This window comes from Mercurialis annua, linkage group LG8 (assembly GCF_937616625.2).
Source record: "Mercurialis annua linkage group LG8, ddMerAnnu1.2, whole genome shotgun sequence".
Taxonomy (NCBI): Eukaryota; Viridiplantae; Streptophyta; class Magnoliopsida; order Malpighiales; family Euphorbiaceae; genus Mercurialis; species Mercurialis annua.
The window spans coordinates 35,971,934-35,979,998 of NC_065577.1; the positions used below are offsets into that span (position 1 = coordinate 35,971,934).

The 8,065-nt window shown below is 28.5% G+C and overlaps 1 long non-coding RNA gene across 1 annotated transcript; it reads right to left on the reverse strand.

Moving 5' to 3' along the window:
* Positions 1-4,040: 4,040 nt before the first annotated feature.
* Positions 4,041-7,559, reverse strand: LOC126659806 (uncharacterized). The gene is made up of 2 exons (XR_007635087.2): positions 6,851-7,559; positions 4,041-4,437 (listed from the first exon to the last, which is right to left on the reverse strand). It is a non-coding gene; the product is annotated as an uncharacterized LOC126659806 (long non-coding RNA).
* Between the last annotated feature and the right edge of the window lie 506 nt (positions 7,560-8,065).

Here is an 8,065-nt window from a genome sequence, read left to right on the forward strand (position 1 = left end):
AAGTGATTTTTTTAGATAATTTGTGTTTTTTTTATATAATTAGGGACGGGAGCTCTTGTGGGAGAATCGAGCTCACAACCTAGCAGATTGTTGTCAAACGCTTATACCATCTAAATTATATCTCATTGGTGGTAATTTTGTGATTAACCCTAGATTTTAGCTAATGGAGACCTGATTACGGGCTTGGGTATCCGACCAAGCCCGTCCCACTTGGTTTGAACTTGTACAATTTTTTTATTTCAAACCTAGCTTGAGTTTGAGCTGCAATAAGCCCGATTTTTTATGAACAGATTCAGACTTTTATTATTATATAATTTTTCACGCAAGTCTGTAAAAATTTAGCTAGAGCCAATACGAAATTAATACGCGTACCGAACTTGGATAGTCAATCGGACTAGACTCGAACTTGTATAAAAAAATGTCAAATCCGGTTGGCAGGGGCGGACCTAGAGGGGTTAAGGAGGGTCAGCCGACCCTCCACTGCCAGAAAATATGATGAGTGTCAACTACCCTTTAGTCATAAGCTTTGCCCCTCCACCAATGGAGAAAGAGCAAAAGTTAGTTTAAAACATCTTTTAAGCTTTTAAACGAAGAAGAATGTAAACTTTTAGTAAAAAAATCATTTCAATTTTTTAAATACTATCATTTTTTTAGTGAAAGATTCATTTCAACCTTATAAAAATTGCAAAAGGATTATTAATTTAAGCCCTTAATGTTAATTTTTAAGCAATTAAATTAAAAAAATTAATTATATAAATCATTAATTTAACAAAATTAATCGAAAAAAATATAATACAATTAGTTTTAAAAAAAGAAAATTAATTTTTTATTTACAATTAGATCAAATAATTTATCGTTTAGCTATAAAAAAAAGTAAAATATTAATTAAACGACATGTCGTTTGACTTAAAAATTAAAAAGAGCGGCAAAATCGTTCCATCAAAAGAATTTGATCCCCCTTGCTAAATTTTTTGGTTCCGCCACTTCCGGTTGGATTGGCCCAAACCCGTGTAAACCCGGCCTATGAATAGTTATAGGCTAGACCAGCGAATGGATGAAAGAGTTGTTGATCCATTTGTTAGGAAATTTGCAACTTGTTTTTGTAATTTATAGTCATCTCCATAAACAATATGTATACATATATAGGCAGGCAAGAACAAATTAATTAGGAGAAAAAAGAATTCAAATAAAAGTAGTCATATAAGAAGAATTAAAAGTGAGAAAGTCTCCTAAAATGTTAAAGGAGAAGAGGAATTTCAGAGTTCTTAATGCACTGAAACAACCAGATCAGAATCCATTTATTTATTCAAACCAAAAACATAAATAATTAATCATGAAATAAGAATAGTACTATAATTTATTTCTCAATCATCTAATTTTTTTTTTCTACATGTAAAACAAGAATCATATACTTGTACTTCACACTTCTTTAATGAAGGAGTACTATGCTCCAGTTTTGTTGACATTTTGCTGATGCAATAGCTAAGCAATTCCACTACTTAACCCAAAGAATTAATAATCATCAACGTCACTAAAATACAATACATAAGCAAACTGTTCATTTCTGAATTTCTGTCACAGAAATAAATTAAATTCCAATTGGTAAAAAAAAAAAACAGGTAGAAAACAAAATTAAACAAGAAAATGATTTTGTTTTATTTTGATTTTGGTTTTGTTTTTATATTGTAACGATGAGATTGAAAGAAGTGGAATTAAAATCCATGAAAGTGAAGCTGTAATAAGAGCATTGATGTTGAGTTTTTACCATTTTGATGAAAATAAAATAGGCAAAAGAGAAGCAGCATGTGTCTCTACCACAGTACAAAACATTATCTCTGTCTCTATACACATGAAACAAATTCCTTCGTGGCTAAACTCGTCTTATACTCCTCTATTTTTCAAATTTAATTCGTTTGGTCCTTTTCTAAATTTTTATCTTTAGCACATCCTTATACTTATATTTATTTTGAATTTGTAGGTCATTTTTGGATTAAAAAGAAGTGTGCACTACACTCGTCATTAAACGCGCAAGAGAATAAATCTTATTGTCCAACTAACTTGATATGTTTATAAAATATGTCACATCATCAAACTTTAAAAGATCAAATAAATAAATACAAGGGCTTATTGAATAAAAATATATATAAAAAACTCAACAATTTTCAACAAAAAAATAAAAATAGGGTACAAATGAACTTTTTCCTAGATTAAGGCAGAAACGAAAAAATATTACAAGGTGTAAGTTTTTTAAGTAATCAGGCCAATTTAAAATTTAGGATTTTTTTTATCATTTTTAATGTGAAAAATATTAATTGTTATACGGCGATTGAGCTGCACGTACGCTCATAACTTTCAGTCTATAAAAGAATCAATTAAATAAAAGAAATAGTACCAATGAGATACTGCTCAAATGGTATAAGCGTTGACAGCAAACTGATAGGTCGTGAGTTCGACTCTTCCCACAAACGCTCTCCTCTTCCTAATTATCAAAAAAATAAATAGTATATTAATCTATTGAATGACAAACATTTTAAAAAAATCAGATAAATAAAAAATTTTAAAATGGCTTTTGATGGATTAACCCTTCATTAATCTCTTATGTTATATATAAATTCCAAAGCTACATATACATATAATAGATACCTGAAATCATGAATTGGGTAATAAATAAATTATTTAATTATTTAATATATATGTACTTGATATTTGATGCATAACTTAACTATTATATGATCATCACATGAGTTTTAGATAGAATAAGATAGAATCTACTTTCTGAAACACCAAAGAGTACAACCTGTAACACTATAACACATTGAGAAAATTTGTGGGTCCTTTACTAAATTCAGTACATTTTTCTTCTTTCTTTTCATTATTTATCATCTCTGATCAATCCAGGGAGAATGTTCTCTGTAGACTATGAAATTTAATTTCAATTAAATCAAACCAAATCTCTCAATTTTCTCTTAATTCACTAAATTGACTAAATTGAAAATATTGATATTAACAATGTTTAATTTACTATGTAATGCGAACCTTCTAAGAGATTTGATAGGATGTGCAGCTGAACTTTAATAAATGTACTAAATTGTTAATTCTCGTGAGATTAATTATTTGACATAAAACTTTATTTTCTCATAATAAAGGTAGGTAACTGAAAACGGGTTTAAAGTGTATTAAATGGATTATGGAGTGTCAATTTTTGTTAAATAGCTAAATCTCAGTCCATCTTTCTTGGCTAAATTGAAAAGGAAAATAAAACATAGTAACGTTAGATGTTAGTTCCATTTTACCAATTGTTTAATTTATTAACACCTCCATGTTAATTAAAATATTATTAACCCTAGTGGTAGTGATAACAAAATTATACTTCATTTTTTTTAGTGATTTAACAACATATTTCATTTATTTATATATATAAAAATATTCAAAGTTCCATACGGAAACATATTAGTGATTATATTGTACAAAAATTTATCAATTTTTATATTTAAGAGGTTAATTTTTATTTTCAAACTAATTTCAGAATTTAAATATATAACATATTCTTGAATTTGTTAAGCAAAATAAATTGTAATTTATAATTTTGACCGTAACTTAAAAAAAATTAATAGTACGATCCTATAACTTTTCAAATTGAAATAATTATATTTAAATCTTAATTTATATAATATAACTATCTAGTTGTCTCGGCTCGTAAACATAATAGACCATGATAACTTATGAATATATAAAATTCTTTTGTCTTATTGTTTTACTACTATTATTTTATTGGTTTTAATTTTAATATTCTTTGTTTTCTTAACTTCATTTAAAATCCTAGATGACATATTAATATTTTTGATGAATTAATGATTTAATGAGAAGAAAATAAATTTTTTCTTTTGGCATGAGTTTTTTTGGCACTTATTAAAAAAATCACACGATCTTAACAAAATGTCGTCGAATACATATATTAGTTGCGCTATAACTAATTGTTAAAATAAAACAGAATTAATTGCTCATAATAGGCAATTAAAGATGGATCTAAAGCATATCAATGAGGCAATGAAGGAGATAATAATGATGAACCCTAATATTCAAGAAAATAAAAGTGAAAAATTGGTTGTAAAATTCAGAAATTAATGACCAAAATCCGAGAATTGATTTTCAGGAGATCTCAAAAAATGGTGGTCCCTTAGATGATCTGAGCAATGTGTCCTTTTGACCTGCTTTTAACGTAAAACATATTCCCAAGTAGCCAATGAAAAAACAGAGAAATTTAGGGTTATTGTGAAGAGAAAAAAGGGGGTCCATCAGATTCCCTAGTTGCTATAATCATAATCCTGCTCCTGCACATACATTTACTTTCCCCATAATTCTTACCATTTTCTTTTTCTCTTTCAGACGTGTGTTTGTTTTTATGTCTTCTGTCTTTCGAATTCCCCAAATGCTAACCTATCAACAAAACCAGAACACCAACAAAAATTCAAGAAAGTGTATCGTAAAACCGGATTAAATACTTTCGCGTTTACCGAATTATACTATTGCATAACATTTACCGACATTCAATTTGTTACATTTTGATAACCTAACGTTTACTTTTTAAAAAACGGAAGGTTGTATTCGTCAAGAAAATATATTACTAAACCCGGTTTAGTAGTCTTGTGTTTATATTGTGAGTCAGTGACGGACGTTTAATTTGTTATATTTTGATAATTTGACATCTCTTTTCTTAAAAATGGAAGGTTATGATCAATTCAAGCAAATGTTGTCTATGCGTTCGACCGACGGATTACCACACAGGCAAGATTGATAATTCCGTAGTAAATGAATTAAATATTAATAATCGCTATGTAAAAGTAGTATAATTGAATAAATATAAACATATTTAACCCTAAAAAACACCAAGAAAATGAAGAAAGTACATGCATAGCTATCAAGAAACCAAAAAATACCCAAGAAAGTATCTGCATATAGCTATCAAGAAACCAAGAAAATCAAGAAAGTATCAGCATATAGCTATCAAGAAATCAAGAAAGTATCAAGAAAATCAAGAAAGTGTCTGCATACATCTATCAAGAAAATCAAGAAAGTATCTGCATGATTATACCTACAACTCCTTCTGCAGATAAACCTAAACAAAGAAATGAGAGTTGATGATCATTTCACACTATCTGGGCATGCAGAATTGATTCCTTCATGATCACTGCTACCCACTCTAGCTATGGAAAACAAGGACACTAGCTAGGGCAATCATGATTATTATTATCTTCATGGGCTTCTTGATATGACATAAATCTGTTTAATGTTCCCTTTGCTTTTTATCTTTAATTTTTTAAATTTTTTTTGACAATCTGTCTTCAAATTCCATTTGCTTTTTTGCTTTTGATCTTATCAAAGCAATTTTGCAAAATGATCAAGGGCCCCTATAGCAAGTGGGTGTGTTTCTCTTTTATGTTATACATAGGGTAAGGGCCCTTCCTTATACTTACTATCCTTGTAAAGCTTGTTCCTATAATTTTATAATCACAATCAAGTTTTATATAGAACAAAATATTTAATACCTATTCATTTACATTAGTGTTTGTAGTTCTTTAATGTAATTAGTGTATAATACTTGCCAAAATTAACAAAAAATATGATTTGTTTACTCTTCTTATAGCTATTTTTCTTGAAATTAAAACATTTTGGATATTAAACAGCTTTTTACTATATATTTATAAACTTGCATCTCAAAAAACATAAGTTGTAAACTTACATTTGGGTTTGTAGTTCTCTAATGTAATTAGTGTATAATACTTGCCAAAATTAACAAGAAATGTGTTGTTTACTATTATTTGTAGTATTTTTATATAAAAAAAAAACATTTTGGTTAGTAACCAGCTTTCTATAAATTGATAAACTTGCAACTCAAAAAAGCATGAGTTTTAAACAGAAAAACTATATTGTTTACATTTGGATTTCTAGTTCTGTAATATAATTAGTATATACCAAATACTTGCCAAAAAAAATTAACAAGAATTACAATCTTTATCCTTGTTTATAGCTAACACTAATTTAATCATGAATTCTTTTTGCTAATTACATAAGTAATTAAGAAACCCTTTTCTTAATCTTTTCTAGAAAAACAGAAATTGACATGCAATCTTTTAACCAAGGAAGATATAATGGCCACATAAAAAAAGGAAAAAAAAAAGAAAGAAACCCTAGATGTAGATAAATATATATTATTGAACTAGCTTCTGATGTCTTCTCTCTAAATCTGGGAACTTATACTTACCATCCAAATCTCTAAAAAATACAAAAACATTGATCAAATGGCTATGAATAACTTATTTAATAAGACAAAACAACTATTTGATGTTCTGATCTATCATCACAACACTACAACACTAACAACATCTTGGACATTAGCATAATTGACTAGTCTTGTGAATTGTGAACTCAATTGCCTTTGGGACACTTATTTTACATTTTCTTAATAGTTTTTTAATTTTTCTTCTGGTTTTTTTTTTGGGTAAGAGACTCTAACTAGGGCACCCATATCATAACCAAGGGTCATATACTATGTCCATAAGTATGTAGAATATAAGGTTTTTTAGTAAATTGTAATTATTATTTTCTTCATGATAACAAAAACAATAGTTAATAGGTTCTTGTTTTTATGTTCTAATCAGATCTCTCACAAGCATGCATTTAAAATAAAAAAAACACATGAGATAATTAACTAATAGACATCTAATATTCTCTCTGCCAAAGGTTTTGAAGATAAGCATCACATCATGAAAAAGAAAAAGAAAAACCCTAAAATCCATGTGAAGAATAATGAAATTCCAAGAAGAAGAGGATATAGATAAACCGAAATTACCTTCAAAGCACCTGAATCTTTTCAAAATTACAATGCTGCCCTCTCTCAAATAGTTTTCTTCAATTACATCCCTTAATCCTGCAAGAACAAAGAAAAAATCTGCAGAGAACACACACACCATGGATGTATAATATAAGTAAGAATATGCATGGCTCCTCATACGCCATCCACGAAGGCCATCGATGATCCGATGGGCTCTGCAAATGGCATACAGGGAGCCAGGCACATACAGAAATACATGTATAGATGCATGAGTTAATCAATGATATCCCATCATCAGTAATTAACCATAACTATATTTAACTAACATGGCCATTAAAATATATATATGAATGAGTGTGATTGAACACAAGATGAAGAAGAAGAAGTGGAGAGATGTATTATATATATAGAAAATTTGTCTTGTGTTGTGATGAGAGCACAAGGACAAAGGAGGAGGAAAATTAGGGCAAAAAGGGAAGAGAAAGTGAGAGAAGAGTAGAGATTGAAGGGAAAGAGAGAGTGGTATTTATGGAGGGGAGAGATGTATGGAAAAATAAGAACTGGGTCATAATCAAATTATTAGGAGGAATACATAAAATAAAATTTTAAAAATTAATTAATTATGTATCCTATAGAATTGGCACAAAACAAGGCAAAATAGAGAAGCTAAATCTTGGGGATTAATTTTTATGTGTTATTTTGAGAGGGAAAGAAGGAAATATGTGGTGGGGTTATAGTTGCACCCCAGCTTGCAACTAAATATAGACACCATGATATGAGTGAGTGAGATTCATAAAAAAAAATAAAAAAAACAATTCAAATCAGGCTAAATATACAATATGAACCTTCATATTTGACTCGGTTTTTAGTTTAAGTTCTTATGATATTTTTATTTAAAAGTGGTATTTAACTTTATTAAAAAATGACAAAATGAATCCTCCTATAACGTAGTCTTTTTTACACACGTAGCATTGATGGATGGTCCAGTTTATTTTTTATAACATTAAATTTTTGAAGTATTTATGTTGTAATTGAATAACCACGCGTATGCAATATATCGCGCACATTAGTAGAAATAACGGAGAAAATATTGGTTCAAATAGAACTATTTTATCAATGATACTTTTCTTAAACCAAAAAAATATTGAGGTTTAAGTAAAAATGGAGCCAAATATGAGGATCAAAGTTGTAAATTTGACATAAAATTAGTTCATCAAAACAACAACAAAAATT